The sequence below is a fragment of the Hemiscyllium ocellatum genome, chromosome 18, assembly GCF_020745735.1.
Source record: "Hemiscyllium ocellatum isolate sHemOce1 chromosome 18, sHemOce1.pat.X.cur, whole genome shotgun sequence".
Classification (NCBI taxonomy): Eukaryota; Metazoa; Chordata; class Chondrichthyes; order Orectolobiformes; family Hemiscylliidae; genus Hemiscyllium; species Hemiscyllium ocellatum.
This window is the reverse complement of record NC_083418.1, coordinates 9,968,262-9,987,917: the sequence shown is the minus strand read 5'-3', so window position 1 is coordinate 9,987,917 and position 19,656 is coordinate 9,968,262. Positions and strand designations below refer to the sequence as shown.

At 39.0% G+C, this 19,656-nt stretch overlaps 1 protein-coding gene across 1 annotated transcript in view; it reads left to right on the top strand.

Annotated features, from left to right (window-relative positions):
• Positions 1 to 19,656, top strand: part of spi1b (Spi-1 proto-oncogene b) — a 190,672-nt gene that overhangs the window by 54,792 nt on the left and 116,224 nt on the right. The gene's annotated exons all lie outside the window — the stretch shown is intronic.

Here is a 19,656-nt window from a genome sequence, read left to right as displayed (position 1 = left end):
TTAACACATGGTCAGCCCGATGTTTGACATCAGTCTTTAACACATGGTCAGCCCTATGTATGACATCAATCTTTAACACATTGACAACTCTAAGTTTGACATCAGTCTTGAACACATGGTCAGCCATATGATTGACATCAGTTTTTACCACATGGACAGCTCTATGTTTGACATCAATCTTTAACACAGGGTCAAGTCGATGTTTGACATCAATCTTTAACACATGGACAGCTCTATGTTTGACATCAATCATTAACTCATGGTCAGCCCTATGTTGGACATCAATCTTTAACACATGGTCAGCTCTATGGTTGACATCAATCTTTAACAGATGGTCAGCTCTATGTTTGACATCAGTCTTTAACAAATGGTCATCACTATGTTTGACATCAATCTTTAACACATAGCCAGCCCTATGTTTGACATCAATCTTTAATACATGGTCAGCCCTATGTTTGACATCAATCTTTAACACATGGACAGCCCTATGTTTTACATCAATCTTTAACACATGGTTAGCCCTATGATTGACATCAATCTTTAACAAAATGGTCAGCCCTATGTTTGATATCAGTCTTGAACACATGGTCAGCCCTTATGTTTGACATCAATCTTTAACACATGGACAGCCCTATGTTTTACGTCAATCTTTAACACATGGTCAGCCCTATGTATGACATCAATGTTTAACACATGGACAGCCGTTTGTTTGACATCAATCTTTAACACATGGACAGCCCTATTTTTGACATCAATCTTTAACTCAGGGTCAGCCCTATGTTTAACATCAATCTTTAACACATGGTCAGCCCTATGTTTAACATCAATCTTTAACACATGGTCAGCCCTATGTTTGGCATCAATCTTTAACACATGGTCTGCCCTATGTTTGACATCAATTTTTAACACATGGTCAGCCCTATGTTTGACATCAATTTTTAACACATGGTCAGCCCAATGTTTGACATCAGTCTTTAACACATGGGCAGCTCTGTGTTTGACATCAATCTTTAACACATGGACATCCTTATGTTGGACATCAATCTTTACACATGGTCACCTCTTGGTTTGACATCAATCTTGAACACATGGTCAGCCCAATGTTTGACATCAATCTTTATCACATGGACAGCTGTATGTTTGACATCAGTCTTTAACTCATGGTCAACCCTATGTTTGACATCAGTCTTTAACTCATGGTCAACCCTATGTTTGACATCAGTCTTTAACACATGGACAACCCTATGTTTGACATCAATCTTTAACACATGGTCAGCTCTATGTTTTACATCAATCTTTAACACAGGGTCAGCACTATGTTTGACATCAGTGTTTAATACATGGTCAGCCCGATGTTTGACATCAGTCTTTAACACATGGCCAGCCCTATGTATGACATCAATCTTTAACACGTTGACAACTCTAAGTTTGACATCAGTCTTGGACACATGGTCTGCCATATGATTGACATCAGTTTTTACCACATGGACAGCTCTATGTTTGTCATCAATCTTTAACACAGGGTCAGGTCGATGTTTGACATCAATCTTTAACATATGGACAGCTCTATGTTTGACATTAATCATTAACTCATGGTCAGCCCTATGTTGGACATCAGTCTTTAACACATGGACATCCCTATGTTTGACATCAAACTTTAACACATGGCCAGCCCTATGTTTGACATCAATCTGTAACCCATGGCCAGCCCTGTGTTTGACATCAATCTTTATCACAGGGTCAGCTCTATGTTTGACATCAATCTTTAACAAAGGAAAGCTCTATGTTTGAGATCAGTCTTTAACAAATGGTCAGCCCAATGTTTGACATCAATCTTTATCACATGGTCAGCCCTATGTTTGACATCAATCTTTAACACATGGTCAGCCCTATGTTTGACATCAGTCTTTAACAAATGGTCATCACTATGTTTGACATCAGTCTTTAACAAATGGTCATCACTATGTTTGACATCAATCTTTAACACATGGCCAGCCCTATGTTTGACATCAATCTTTAACACATGGACAGCCCTATGTTTTACATCAATCTTTAACACATGGTCAACCCTATGTTTGACATCAGTCTTTAACACATGGTCAGCTCTGTGTTTGACATCAATCTTTAACACATGGACATCCTTATGTTGGACATCAATCTTTACACATGGTCAGCTCTTTGTTTGACATCAATCTTTCACACATGTTCAGCCCTACGTTTGACATCAATTTTTAAGACATGGACAGCTCTATGTTTGACATCAGTCTTTAACACATGGTCAACCCTATGTTTGACATCAGTCTTTAACACATGGTCAACCCTATGTTTGACATCAATCTTTAACACATGGTCAACCCTATGTTTGACATCAGTCTTCAACACATGGACAGCCCGATGGTTGACATCAGTCCTGAAGACATCGTCAGCCCTATGTTTGACATCAAACTTTTACACATGGACAGCGCTATGTTTGACATCAATCTGTAACCCATGGCCAGCACTATGTTTGACATCAATCTTTATCACAGGGTCAGCTCTATGTTTGACATCAATCTTTAACAAAGGAAAGCTCTATGCTTGACATCAGTCTTTAACAAATGGTCAGCCCAATGTTTGACATCAGTCTTGAACACATGGACATTCCTATGTATGATATCAATCTTTAACACATGGTCAGCCCAATGTTTGACATCAATCTTTTACACATGGTCAGCTCTATGTTTGACATCAGTCTTTAACACATGGTCAGACCTATGTTTGACATCAATCTGTATCATATGGTCAGCTCTGTGTTTGACATCAATCTTTAACACATGGACAGCTCTATGTTTGACATCAGTCTTTAACACATGGTCAACCCTATGTTTGATATCAGTCTTCAACACATGCACAGCCCAATGGTTGACATCAGTCCTCAAGACATCGTCAGCCCTATGTTTGACATCAATCTTTTACACATGGACAGCGCTATGTTTGACATCAATCTTTAACAAATGGACAGCTCTATGTTTGACATCAATCAATAACACTTGGACAACCCTATGTTTGACATCAATCTTTAACACATGGTCAGTTCTATGTTTTACATCAATCTTTAACACATGGTCAGCCCGATGTTTGACATCAATCTTTAATACATGGTCAGCCCTATGTTTGACATCAATCTTTAACACATGGACAGCCCTATTTTTGACAACAACCTTTAACACATGGTCTGCACTATGTTTGACATCAGTCTTGAACACATGGTCATCCCTATGTCTGACATCAATCTTTAACACATGGTCAGCCCTATGTTTGGCATCAATCTTTAACACACGGTCTGCCCTATGTTTGACATCAATCTTTAACACATGGTCAGCACTATTTTTGACATCAGTCTTTAACACATTGTCAGCCCTATGTTTGACATCAGTCTATAACACATGGTCAGCCCTATGTTTGACATCAGTCTATAACACATGGTCAGCTCTGTGTTTGACATCAATCTTTAACACAGGGTCAGCCCTATGTTTGACATCAGTCTATAACACATGGTCAGCTCTGTGTTTGACATCAATCTTTAACACATGGACATCCTGATGTTGGACATCAATCTTTACACATGGTCAGCTCTTTGTTTGACATCAATCTTTAACACATGGTCAGCCCAATGTTTGACATCAGTCTTTAACACATGGTCAGCCCTATGTTTGACATCAGTCTATAACACATGGTCAGCTCTGTGTTTGACATCAATCTTTAACACATGGTCAGCCCAATGTTTGACATCAATCTTTAACACATGGTCAGCCCTATGTTTGACATCAATCTTTAACACATGGTCAGCCCAATGTTTGACATCAGTCTTTAACACATGGTCAGCTCTGTGTTTGACATCAATCTTTAACACATGGACATCCTGATGTTGGACATCAATCTTTACACATGGTCAGCTCTTTGTTTGACATCAATCTTTAACACATGGTCAGCCCAATGTTTGACATCAGTCTTTAACACATGGTCAGCCCTATGTTTGACATCAGTCTATAACACATGGTCAGCTCTGTGTTTGACATCAATCTTTAACACATGGTCAGCCCAATGTTTGACATCAATCTTTAACACATGGTCAGCCCTATGTTTGACATCAATCTTTAACACATGGTCAGCCCAATGGTTGACATCAGTCTTCAACACATGGTCAGCTCTGTGTTTGACATCAATCTTTAACACATGGACATCCTGATGTTGGACATCAATCTTTACACATGGTCAGCTCTTTGTTTGACATCAATCTTTCACACATATGCAGCCCTACGTTTGACATCAATGTTTAAGACATGGACAGTTCTATGTTTGACATCAGTCTTTAACACATGGTCAACCCTATGTTTGACATCAGTCTTTAACACATGGTCAACCCTATGTTTGACATCAGTCTTCAACACATGGACAGCCCGATGGTTGACATCAGTCCTGAAGACATCGTCAGCCCTATGTTTGACATCAAACTTTTACACATGGACAGCGCTATGTTTGACATCAATCTGTAACCCATGGCCAGCCCTATGTTTGACATCAATCTTTATCACAGGGTCAGCTCTATGTTTGACATCAATCTTTAACAAAGGAAAGCTCTATGCTTGACATCAGTCTTTAATAAATGGTCAGCCCAATGTTTGACATCAGTCTTGAACACATGGACATCCCTATGTATGATATCAATCTTTAACACATGGTCAGCCCTATGTTTGACATCAATCTTTTACACATGGTCAGCTCTATGTTTGACATCAGTCTTTAACACATGGTCAGACCTATGTTTGACATCAATCTTTATCATATGGTCAGCTCTGTGTTTGACATCAATCTTTAACACATGGACAGCTCTATGTTTGACATCAGTCTTTAACACATGGTCAACCCTATGTTTGATATCAGTCTTCAACACATGCACAGCCCGATGGTTGACATCAGTCCTCAAGACATCGTCAGCCCTATGTTTGACATCAATCTTTTACACATGGACAGCGCTATGTTTGACATCAATCTTTAACAAATGGACAACCCTATGTTTGACATCAATCTTTAACACATGGTCAGCTCTATGTTTTACATCAATCTTTAACACATGGTCAGCCCGATGTTTGACATCAATTTTTAATACATGGTCAGCCCTATGTTTGACATCAATCTTTAACACATGGACAGCCCTATTTTTGACAACAACCTTTAACACATGGTCTGCACTATGTTTGACATCAGTCTTGAACACATGGTCATCCCTATGTCTGACATCAATCTTTAACTCAGGGTCAGCCCTATGTTTGGCATCAATCTTTAACACACGGTCTGCCTTATGTTTGACATCAATCTTTAACACATGGTCAGCACTATTTTTGACATCAGTCTTTAACACATTGTCAGCCCTATGTTTGACATCAGTCTATAACACATGGTCAGCCCTATGTTTGACATCAGTCTATAACACATGGTCAGCTCTGTGTTTGACATCAATCTTTAACACATGGTCAGCCCAATGTTTGACATCAGTCTTTAACACAGGGTCAGCCCTATGTTTGACATCAGTCTATAACACATGGTCAGCTCTGTGTTTGACATCAATCTTTAACACATGGACATCCTGATGTTGGACATCAATCTTTACACATGGTCAGCTCTTTGTTTGACATCAATCTTTAACACATGGTCAGCCCAATGTTTGACATCAGTCTTTAACACATGGTCAGCCCTATGTTTGACATCAGTCTATAACACATGGTCAGCTCTGTGTTTGACATCAATCTTTAACACATGGTCAGCCCAATGTTTGACATCAGTCTTTAACACATGGTCAGCCCTATGTTTGACATCAGTCTATAACACATGGTCAGCTCTGTGTTTGACATCAATCTTTAACACATGGACATCCTGATGTTGGACATCAATCTTTACACATGGTCAGCTCTTTGTTTGACATCAATCTTTAACACATGGTCAGCCCAATGTTTGACATCAATCTTTATCACATGGACAGCTCTATGTTTGACATCAATCTTTATCACATGGTCAACCCTATGTTTGACATCAGTCTTTAACACATGGTCAACCCTATGTTTGACATCAATCTTTAACACATGGTCAACCCTATTTTTGACATCAGTCTTCAACACATGGACAGCCCGATGGTTGACATCAGTCCTGAAGACATCGTCAGCCCTATGTTTGACATCAAACTTTTACACATGGACAGCGCTATGTTTGACATCAATCTGTAACCCATGGCCAGCCCTATGTTTGACATCAATCTTTATCACAGGGTCAGCTCTATGTTTGACATCAATCTTTAACAAAGGAAAGCTCTATGTTTGACATCAGTCTTTAACAAATGATCAGCCCAATGTTTGACATCAGTCTTGAACACATGGACATCCCTATGCATGATATCAATCTTTAACACATGGACAGCCCTATGTTTTACATCAATCTTTTACACATGGTCAGCTCAATGATTGACATCAGTCTTTAACACATGGTCAGACCTATGTTTGACATCAGTCTTTAACACATGGTCAACCCTATGTTTGACCTCAGTCTTCAACAAATGGACAGCCCGATGGTTGACATCAGTCCTCAAGACATCGTCAGCCCTATGTTTGACATCAACCTTTTACACATGGACAGCGCTATGTTTGACATCAATCTTTAACAAATGGACAGCTCTATGTTTGACATCAATCAATAACACTTGGACAACCCTATGTTTGACATCAATCTTTAACACATGGTCAGCTCTATGTTTGACATCAGTCTTTAACACATGGCCAGCACGATGTTTGACATCAATTTTTAACACATCTTCAGCCTATGTTTGACATCAATCTTTAACAAATCGTCATCACTAAGTTTTACATCAATCTTTAACACATGGTCAGCCCTATGTTTGACATCAGTCTTTAACATATGGTCAGCCCGATGTTTGACATCAATCTTTAACACATGGACAGCCGTTTGTTTGACATCAATCTTTTACACATGGTCAGCTCTATGTTTGACATGAATCTTTAACACATGGTCAGACCTATGTTTGACATCAATCTTTATCACATGGTCAGCCCTATGTTTGACATCAATCTTTAACACATGGTCAGCTCTATGTTTGACATCAATCTTTAACACATGGTCAGACCTATGTTTGACATCAATCTTTATCACATGGTCAGCCCTATGTTTGACATCAGTCTTTAACAAATGGTCATCACTATGTTTGACATCAGTCTTTAACAAATGGTCATCACTATGTTTGACATCAATCTTTAACACATGGCCAGCCCTATGTTTGACATCAGTCTTTAACACATGGACAGTCCTAAGTTTTACGTCAATCTTTAAATGGACAGCCCGATGGTTGACATCAGTCCTCAAGACATCGTCAGCCCTATGTTTGACATCAATCTTTAACACATGGTCAGCCCTATGTATGACATCAATCTTTAACACATGGACAGCCGTTTGTTTGACATCAATCTCTAACACATGGACAGCCCTATTTTTGACAACAACCTTTAACACATGGTCTGCACTATGTTTGACATCAGTCTTGAACACATGGTCATCCCTATGTCTGACATCAATCTTTAACTCAGGGTCAGCCCTATGGTTAACATCAATCTTTAACACATGGTCAGCCCTATGTTTGGCATCAATCTTTAACACACGGTCTGCCCTATGTTTGACATCAATCTTTAACACATGGTCAGCTCTATTTTTGACATCAGTCTTTAACACATTGTCAGCCCTATGTTTGACATCAGTCTTTAACAAAGGAAAGCTCTATGTTTGACATCTGTCATTAACACGTGGACAGCCCGATGTTTGACATCAATCTTTTACACATGGTCAGCTCTATGTTTGACATCAGTCTTTAACACATGGTCAGCCCTATCTTTGACATCAGTCTTTAACACATGGACGCCTCTATGTTTGACATCAATTTTTAAGACATGGTCAGCTCATTGTTTGACATCAGTCTTTAACAGATGGACAGCCCTATATTTGACATTAATGATTAAGACATCGTCAGCTCTATGTTTGACATCAATTTTTAACACATGGCCAGCTCGATGTTTGACATCATTTTTAACACATAGAACATAGAACATAGAAAGATACAGCGCAGTACAGGCCCTTCTGCCCTCGATGTTGCGCCGACCGTATCCTACCTAACCTACACTAGCCCAATAACTTCCAAATGCCTATCCAATGCCCGCTTAAATGACCATAAAGAAGGAGAGTTCACCACTGCTACTGGCAGGGCATTCCATGAACTCACAACCCGCTGTGTAAAGAATCTACCCCTAACATCTGTCCTATACCTACCACCCCTTAATTTAAAGCTGTGTCCCTTAGTAACACCTGACTCCATTAGCGGTAAAAGGTTCTCAGTGTCGACCCTATCTAAACCCCTAATCATCTTGTACACCTCTATCAAATCTCCCCTAAACCTTCTCTTCTCCAATGAGAACAGCCCCAAGTGCCTCAGCCTTTCCTCATAAGATTTTCCTACCATTCCAGGCAACATCCTGGTAAACCTCCTCTGCACTCGTTCCAATGCCTCCACATCCTTCCTATAGTATGGCGACCAAAACTGCACACAGTACTCCAGATGAGGCCGCACCACAGTCTTATACAGTTGCAACATGACCTCAGGACTCCGGAACTCAATTCCTCTACCAATAAAGCCCAGTACACCATATGCCTTCCTCACAGCACTATTTACCTGGGTGGCAACTTTCAGAGATCTGTGTACATGGACACCAAAATCCCTCTGCTCATCCACACTACCAAGTAGCCTACCATTAGCCCAGTAATCCATCTACTTGTTACTCCTGAACTCCATGTTCATCCCTATGTTTGACATCAATCTTTAACAAATGATCAGCCCGATGTTTGACGTCAATCTTTAACACATGGACAGCTCTATATTTGACATCAATCATTAACACATGGACAACCCTATGTTTGACATCAATCTTTAACACATGGTCAGCTCAATGTTTTACATCAATCTTTATCATATGGTCAGCATTATGTTTGACATCAGTCTTTAACACATGGTCAGCCCTATATTTCACATCAATCTTTAACACATGGTCAGGCCTCGGTTAGACATCAGTCTTTAACAAATAGACACATAGACAGCCCTATGTTTGACATCAGTCTTTAACCCATGGCCAGCCCTATGTTTGACATCAATCTTTAACACACGGACAGCCCTATGTTTGACATCAATCTTTAACAAAGGAAAGCTCTATGTTTGACATCAATCTTTAACACATGTTCAGCCCTATGTTTTATATCAATCTTTAACACATGGACAGCCCTATGTTTGATATCAATTTTTAACACATGGTTAGCTCTATGTTTGACATCAATCTTTAACACACGGTCAGCCCTATATTTGACATCAATCATTGACACATGGTCAGCCGTATGTTTGACATCAATCTTTAACACATGGTCTGCCCTATGTATGACATTAATCTTTAACACATGGCCAGCCCTATGTTTGACATCAGCATTTAACACATGGTCATCACTATGTTTGACATCAGTCTTTAACACATGGTCATCCCTATGTTTGACATCAGTCTTTAACACATGGTCTGCCCTATGTATGACATTAATCTTTAACACATGGCCAGCCCTATGTTTGACATCAGTCTTTAACAAATGGTCATCACTGTGTTTGACATCAATCTTTAACACATGGCCAGCCGTATGTTTCATATCAATCTTTAACACAAGGACAGTTCTATGTTTGACATCAATCTTTAACACTTGGTCAGCCCTATCTTTGACATCAATCTTTAACACATGGACAGCCCTATGTTTTACATCAATCTTTAACACAGGGTCAGCACTATGTTTGACATTAGTCTTTAACACATGGTCAGCCCGATGTTTGACATCAGTCTTTAACACATGGCCAGCCCTATGTTTGACATCAATCTTTAACACATGGTCAGCTCTATGTTTTACATCAATCTTTAACACAGGGTCAAGTCGATGTTTGACATCAATCTTTAACACATGGACAGCTCTATGTTTGACATCAATCATTAACTCATGGTCAGCCCTATGTTGGACATCAGTCTTTAACACATGGACAGCCCTATGTTTGACATCAGTCTTTAACAAAGGAAAGCTCTATGTTTGACATCAGGCTTTAACACATGTTCAGCCCTATGTTTTATATCAATCTTTAACACATGGCCAGCCCTATGTTTGACATCAGTCTTGAACACATGGTCAGCTCTATGTTTGACATCAATCTTTAACACAGGGTCAGCCCAATGTTTGACATCAGTCTTTAACACATGGACAGCTCTATGTTTGACATCAGTCTTTAACACATCTTCAGCCTATGTTTGACATCAATCTTTAACAAATCGTCATCACTCTGTTTTACATCAATCTTTAACACAGGGTCAGCACTATGTTTGACATCAATCTTTAACATATGTTCAGCTCTATGTATGACATTAATCTTTAACAGATGGTCTGCTCTATGTACGACATTAATCTTTAACACATAGTCAGCCTTATGTTTGACATCAATCTTTAACAAATGATCAGCCCGATGTTTGACGTCAATCTTTAACACATGGTCAGCCCTATGTTTGACATCAGTCTTTAACACATGGACAGCTCTATATTTGACATCAATCATTAACACATGGACAACCCTATGTTTGACATCAATCTTTAACACATGGTCAGCTCAATGTTTTACATCAATCTTTATCATATGGTCAGCATTATGTTTGACATCAGTCTTTAACACATGGTCAGCCCTATATTTCACATCAATCTTTAACACATGGTCAGGCCTCGGTTAGACATCAGTCTTTAACACATAGACAGCCCTGTGTTTGACATCAATCTTTAACACATGTTCAGCCCTATGTTTTATATCAATCTTTAACACATGGACAGCCCTATGTTTGACATCAATTTTTAACAGACGGTCAGCCCTATATTTGACATCAATCATTAACACATGGTCAGCCGTATGTTTGACATCAATCTTTAACACATGGACAGGCCTATGTTTGACAACAACCTTTAACACATGGTCTGCACTATGTTTGATATCAGTCGGTAACACATTGACAGCCATATGTTTGACATCAGTCTTTAACACATGGTCTGCCCTATGTTTGACATCAATCTTTAACACATAGTCAGCTCTATGCATGACATTAATCTTTAACACATGGTGAGCCCTATGTTTGACATCAGTCTTTAACAAATGGTCATCACTATGTTTGACATCAATCTTTAACAAATGGTCATCACTGTGTTTGACATCAATCTTTAACACATGGCCAGCCCTATGTTTCATATCAATCTTTAACACAAGGACAGTTCTATGTTTGACATCAATCTTTAACACTTGGTCAGCCCTATCTTTGACATCAATCTTTAACACATGGACAGCCCGGTGTTTTACATCAATCTTTAACACAGGGTCAGCACTATGTTTGACATCAGTCTTTAACACATGGTCAGCCCGATGTTTGACATCAGTCTTTAACACATGGCCAGCCCTATGTTTGACATCAATCTTTAACACATGGTCAGCTCTATGTTTTACATCAATCTTTAACACAGGGTCAAGTCGATGTTTGACATCAATCTTTAACACATGGACAGCTCTATGTTTGACATCAATCATTAACTCATGGTCAGCCCTATGTTGGACATCAGTCTTTAACACATGGACAGCCCTATGTTTGACATCAAACTTTAACACATGGCCAGCCCTATGTTTGACATCAATCTTTAACCCATGGCCAGCCCTATGTTTGACATCAGTCTTTAACAAAGGAAAGCTCTATGTTTGACATCAGGCTTTAACACATGTTCAGCCCTATGTTTTATATCAATCTTTAACACATGGTCAGCCCTATGTTTGACATCAATCTTTAACACACAGACAGCCTTATGTTTGACATCAACCTTTAACACAGTGTCAGCTCTATGTTTGACATCAATCTTTAACTCATGGTCAACTCTATGTTTGACATCAATCTTTAACAGGTGGACAGCACAATGTTTTACGTCAATCTTTAACACAGGGTCACCCCTATGTTTAACATCAGTCTTTAACACATGGTCAGTCCTATGTTTGACATCAATCTTCAACACATGGACAGCCCTATGTTTGACATCAGTCTTTAACACATTGACAGCCCTGTATTTGACATCAGTCTTTAACACATGGCCAGCCCTATGTTTGACATCAAACTATAACACAGGGTCAGCCCTATATTTGACAACAGTCTTTAACACACGGTCAGCCCTATGTTTGACATCAATCTTTAACACATGGTCACCTCTATGTTTGACATCAATCTTTAACATGGGGTCAGCCCTGTGGTTAACATCAATCTTTAACACATGGTCAGCCGTATGTTTGACATCAATCTTTAACACATGGACAGCCCTATGTTTGACATCAATCTTTAACACATAGTCAGCTCTATGTATGACATTAATCTTTAACACATGGTCAGCCCTATCTTTGACATCAGTCTTTAACAAATGGTCATCATTGTGTTTGACATCAATCTTGAACACATGGCCAGCCCTATGTTTGACATCAATCTTTAACACATGGTCAGCCCTATGTTTGACATCAATTTTTAACCCATGGTCAGCACTATGTTTGATATCAGTCTTGAACGCATGGTCAGCCCTATGTTGGACATCAGTCTTTAACACATGGTCAGCCCTATTTTTGACATCAATCTTTTACACATGGACAGCTCTATGTTTGACATCAATCTTTAACACATGGACAGCCCTATGTTTTACGTCAAACTTTAACACATGGTCAGCCCTATGTATGACATCAATGTTTAACACATGGACAGCCGTATGTTTGACATCAATCTTTAACACATGGACAGCCCTATGTTTGACAACAACCTTTAACACATGGTCTGCACTATGTTTGACATCAGTCTTTAACACATGGTCAGCTCTATGTTTGATATCAGTCGGTAACACATTGACAGCCATTTGTTTGACATCAATCTTTAACACATGGTCTGCCCTATGTTTGACATCAATCTTTAACACATGGTCAGCCCAATGTTTGACATCAGTCTTTAACACATGGTCAGCCCTATTTTTGACATCAATCTTTAACACATGGACAGCCCCATGTTTGACATCAATCTTTAACACATGGTCAGCCCAATGTTTGACATCAGTCTTTAACACATGGTCAGCCCTATTTGTGACATCAATCTTTAACACATGGACAGCTCTATATTTGACATCAAGCATTAACACTTGAACAACCCTATGTTTGACATCAATCTTTAACACATGGTCAGCTCTATGTTTGACATCAGTCTTTAACACATGGCCAACACAATGTTTGACATCAATTTTTAACACATGTTCAGCCCTATGTTTGACATCAATCTTTAACAAATGGTCATCATTAAGTTTTACATCAATCTTTAACACATAGTCAGCCATATGATTGACATCAGTTTATAACACATGGACAGGTCTATGTTTGACATCAATCTTTAACACATGGTCAGCTCTATGTTTGACATCAATCTTTAACACATGGTCAGCCCTATGTTTGACATCAATCTTGAACACAAGGTCAGCTCTATGTTTGACATCAATCTTTAACACAGGGTCAGCCCTATGTTGGACATCAATCTTTAACACATGGTCAGCTCTATGTTTGACATCAATCTTTAACACAGGGTCAGCCCAATGTTTGACATCAATCTTTAACACAGGGTCAGCCCAATGTTTGACATCAGTCTTTAACACATGGACAGCTCTATGTTTGACATCAGTCTTTAACACATCTTCAGCCTATGTTTGACATCAATCTTTAACAAATCGTCATCTCTAAGTTTTACATCAATCTTTAACACATGGTTAGCTCTATGTTTTTCATCAATCTTTAACACAGGGTCAGCACTATGTTTGACATCAATCTTTAACACATGGACAGCCGTTTGTTTGACATCAATCTTTTACACATGGTCAGCTCTATGTTTGACATCAGTCTTTAACACATGGTCAGACCTATGTTTGACATCAATCTTTATCACATGGTCAGCCCTATGTTTGACATCAATCTTTAACACATGGTCAGCTCTATGTTTGACATCAATCTTTAACAGATGGTCAGCCCTATGCTTGACATCAGTCTTTAACAAATGGTCATCACTATGTTTGACATCAATCTTTATCACATGGTCAGACCTATGTTTGACATCAATCTTTTACACATGGTCAGCTCTATGTTTGACATCAGTCTTTAACACATGGCCAGCCCTATGTTTGACATCAATCTTTAATACATGGTCAGCCCTATGTTTGACATCAATCTTTAACTCATGGTCACCTCTATGTTTGACATCAATCTTTAACATGGGGTCAGCCCTATATTTGACATCAATGATTAAGACATCGTCAGCTCTATGTTTGACATCAATTTTTAACACATGGCCAGCTCGATGTTTGACATCAATTTTTAACACATGTTCAGGACTATGTTTGACATCAATCTTTAACACATGGTCAGCTCTATGTTTTTCATCAATCTTTAACACAGGGTCAGCACTATGTTTGACATCAATCTTTAACACATGGACAGCCGTTTGTTTGACATCAATCTTTTACACATGGTCAGCTCTATGTTTGACATCAGTCTTTAACACATGGTCAGACCTATGTTTGACATCAATCTTTATCACATGGTCAGCCCGATGTTTGACATCAATCTTTAACACATGGTCAGCTCTATGTTTGACATCAATCTTTAACAGATGGCCAGCCCTATGTTTGACATCAGTCTTTAACAAATGGTCATCACTATGTTTGACATCAATCTTTATCACATGGTCAGACCTATGTTTGACATCAATCTTTTACACATGGTCAGCTCTATGTTTGACATCAGTCTTTAATACATGGCCAGCCCTATTTTTGACATCAATCTTTAATACATGGTCAGCCCTATGTTTGACATCAATCTTTAACTCATGGTCACCTCTATGTTTGACATCAATCTTTAACATGGGGTCAGCCCTATATTTGACATCAATGATTAAGACATCGTCAGCTCTATGTTTGACATCAATTTTTAACACATGGCCAGCTCGATGTTTGACATCAATTTTTAACACATGTTCAGCCCTATGTTTGACATCAATCTTTTACACATGGTCTGCCCTATGTTTGACATCAATCTTTAATATATGTTCAGCTCTATGTATGACATTAATCTTTAACAGATGGTCTGCTCTATGTATAACATTAAACTTTATCACATAGTCAGCCTTATGTTTGACATCAATCTTTAACACATGGACAGCACTATGATTGACATCAGTCTTTAACACATGGACAGCACTATGATTGACATCAGTCTTTAACACATGGACAGCTCTATATTTGACATCAATCATTAACACATGGACAACCGTATGTTTGACATCAATCTTTAACACATGGTCAGCTCAATGTTTTACATCAATCTTTAACATATGGTCAGCATTATGTTTGACATCAGCCTTTAACACATGGCCAGCCCTATATTTGTCATCAGTCATTAACACATGGTCAGCCCTATATTTCACATCAATCTTTAACACGTGGTCAGCCCTATGTTTGACATCAGTCTTTAAAACATAGACAGTCCCATGTTTGACATCAGACTTTAACACATGGACAGCTCTATGTTTGACAACCATCTTTCACACATAGACAGCCCTGTGTTTGACATCAATCTTTAACACACGGACAGCCCTATGTTTGACATGAATCTTTATCACATGGTCAGCCCTATGTTTGACATCAATCTTTAACACATGGTCAGCTCTATGTTTGACATCAATCTTTAACAGATTGTCAGCCCTATGTTTGACATCAGTCTTTAACAAATGGTCATCACTATGTTTGACATCAGTCTTTAACAAATGGTCATCACTATGTTTGACATCAATCTCTAACACATGGACAGCCCTATTTTTGACAACAACCTTTAACACATGGTCTGCACTATGTTTGACATCAGTCTTGAACACATGGTCATCCCTATGTCTGACATCAATCTTTAACTCAGGGTCAGCCCTATGGTTAACATCAATCTTTAACACATGGTCAGCCCTATGTTTGGCATCAATCTTTAACACACGGTCTGCCCTATGTTTGACATCAATCTTTAACAAAGGAAAGCTCTATGTTTGACATCTGTCATTAACACATGGACAGCCCGATGTTTGACATCAATCTTTATCACATGGTCAGCTCAATGTTTTACATCAATCTTTAACATATGGTCAGCATTATGTTTGACATCAGCCTTTAACACATGGCCAGCCCTATATTTGACATCCGTCATTAACACATGGTCAGCCCTATATTTCACATCAATCTTTAACACGTGGTCAGCCCTATGTTTGACATCAGTCTTTAAAACATAGACAGTCCCATGTTTGACATCAGACTTTAACACATGGACAGCGCTATGTTTGACAACCATCTTTCACACATAGACAGCCCTGTGTTTGACATCAATCTTTAACACACGGACAGCCCTATGTTTGACATGAATCTTTATCACATGGTCAGCCCTATGTTTGACATCAATCTTTAACACATGGTCAGCTCTATGTTTGACATCAATCTTTAACAGATTGTCAGCCCTATATTTGACATCAGTCTTTAACAAATGGTCATCACTATGTTTGACATCAGTCTTTAACAAATGGTCATCACTATGTTTGACATCAATCTCTAACACATGGACAGCCCTATTTTTGACAACAACCTTTAACACATGGTCTGCACTATGTTTGACATCAGTCTTGAACACATGGTCATCCCTATGTCTGACATCAATCTTTAACTCAGGGTCAGCCCTATGGTTAACATCAATCTTTAACACATGGTCAGCCCTATGTTTGGCATCAATCTTTAACACACGGTCTGCCCTATGTTTGACATCAATCTTTAACACATGGTCAGCTCTATTTTTGACATCAGTCTTTAACACATTGTCAGCCCTATGTTTGACATCAGTCTTTAACAAAGGAAAGCTCTATGTTTGACATCTGTCATTAACACATGGACAGCCCGATGTTTGACATCAATCTTTTACACATGGTCAGCTCTATGTTTGACATCAGTCTTTAACACATGGTCAGCCATATATTTGACATCAATCTTTAACACATGGTCAGCCCTATCTTTGACATCAGTCTTTAACACATGGACGCCTCTATGTTTGACATCAGTCTTTAAGACATGGTCAGCTCATTGTTTGACATTAGTCTTTAACAGATGGACAGCCCTATATTTGACATCAATGATTAAGACATTGTCAGCTCTATGTTTGACATCAATTTTTAACACATGGCCAGCTCGATGTTTGACATCATTTTTAACACATAGAACATAGAACATAGAAAGATACAGCGCAGTACAGGCCCTTCGGCCCTCGATGTTGCGCCGACCGTATCCTACCTAACCTACACTAGCCCAATAACTTCCAAATGCCTATCCAATGCCCGCTTAAATGACCATAAAGAAGGAGAGTTCACCACTGCTACTGGCAGGGCATTCCATGAACTCACAACCCGCTGTGTAAAGAATCTACCCCTAACATCTGTCCTATACCTACCACCCCTTAATTTAAAGCTGTGTCCCCTAGTAACACCTGACTCCATTAGCGGTAAAAGGATCTCAGTGTCGACCCTATCTAAACCCCTAATCATCTTGTACACCTCTATCAAATCTCCCCTAAACCTTCTCTTCTCCAATGAGAACAGCCCCAAGTGCCTCAGCCTTTCCTCATAAGATTTTCCTACCATTCCAGGCAACATCCTGGTAAACCTCCTCTGCACTCGTTCCAATGCCTCCACATCCTTCCTATAGTATGGCGACCAAAACTGCACACAATACTCCAGATGAGGCCGCACCAGAGTCTTATACAGTTGCAACATGACCTCAGGACTCTGGAACTCAATTCCTCTACCAATAAAGCCCAGTACACCATATGCCTTCCTCACAGCACTATTTACCTGGGTGGCAACTTTCAGAGATCTGTGTACATGGACACCAAGATCCCTCTGCTCATCCACACTACCAAGTAGCCTACCATTAGCCCAGTAATCCATCTACTTGTTACTCCTGAACTCCATGTTCATCCCTATGTTTGATATCAATCTTTAACACATGGACAGCCTTATGTTTGACATCAATCTTTAACAAATGATCAGCCCGATGTTTGACGTCAATCTTTAACACATAGTCAGCCTTATGTTTGACATCAATCTTTAACAAATGATCAGCCCGATGTTTGACGTCAATCTTTAACACATGGACAACCCTATGTTTGACATCAATCTTTAACACATGGTCAGCTCAATGTTTTACATCAATCTTTATCATACGGTCAGCATTATGTTTGACATCAGTCTTTAACACGTGGTCAGCCCTATATTTCACATCAATCTTTAACACATGGTCAGGCCTCGGTTAGACATCAGTCTTTAACACATCGACAGCCCTGTGTTTGACATCAGTCTTTAACCCATGGCCAGCCCTATGTTTGTCATCAATCTTTAACAAATGTTCATCGCTAAGTTTTACATCAATCTTTAATACATGGACAGACCTATGTTCGACATCAATCTTTAACACATGGTCAGCCCTATGTTTGTCATCAATCTTTATCATACGGTCAGCATTATGTTTGACATCAGTCTTTAACACGTGGTCAGCCCTATATTTTACATCAATCTTTAACACATGGTCAGGCCTCGGTTAGACATCAGTCTTTAATACATGGTCAGCCCTATGTTCGACATCAATCTTTAACACATGGTCAGCCCTATGTTTGTCATCAATCTTTAACAAATGTTCATCGCTAAGTTTTACATCAATCTTTAATACATGGACAGACCTATGTTCGACATCAATCTTTAACACATGGTCAGCCCTATGTTTGTCATCAATCTTTAACAAACGTTCATCGCTAAGTTTTACATCAATCTTTAATACATGGACAGCCCTATGTTCGACATCAATCTTTAACACATCGTCAGCCCTATGTTTGACATCAATCTTTAATACATGGACAGCCCTATGTTCGACATCAATCTTTAACACATGGTCAGCCCTATGTTTGACATCAATCTTTAACACATCGTCAGCCCTATGTTCGACATCAATCTTTAACACATCGTCAGCCCTATGTTTGACATCAATCTTTAACACATGTTCAGTCCTATGTTCGACATCAATCTTTAATACATGGACAGCCCTATGTTCGACATCAATCTTTAACACATGGTCAGCCCTATGTTCGACATCAATCTTTAACACATCGTCAGCCCTATGTTTGACATCAATCTTTAACACATGTTCAGTCCTATGTTCGACATCAATCTTTAACACATCGTCAGCCCTATGTTCGACATCAATCTTTAACACATCGTCAGCCCTATGTTTGACATCAATCTTTAACACATGTTCAGTCCTATGTTTGACATCAATCTTTAACACATGGTCATCACTAAGTTTTACATCAATCTTTAACACATGGTCAGCCCTATGTTT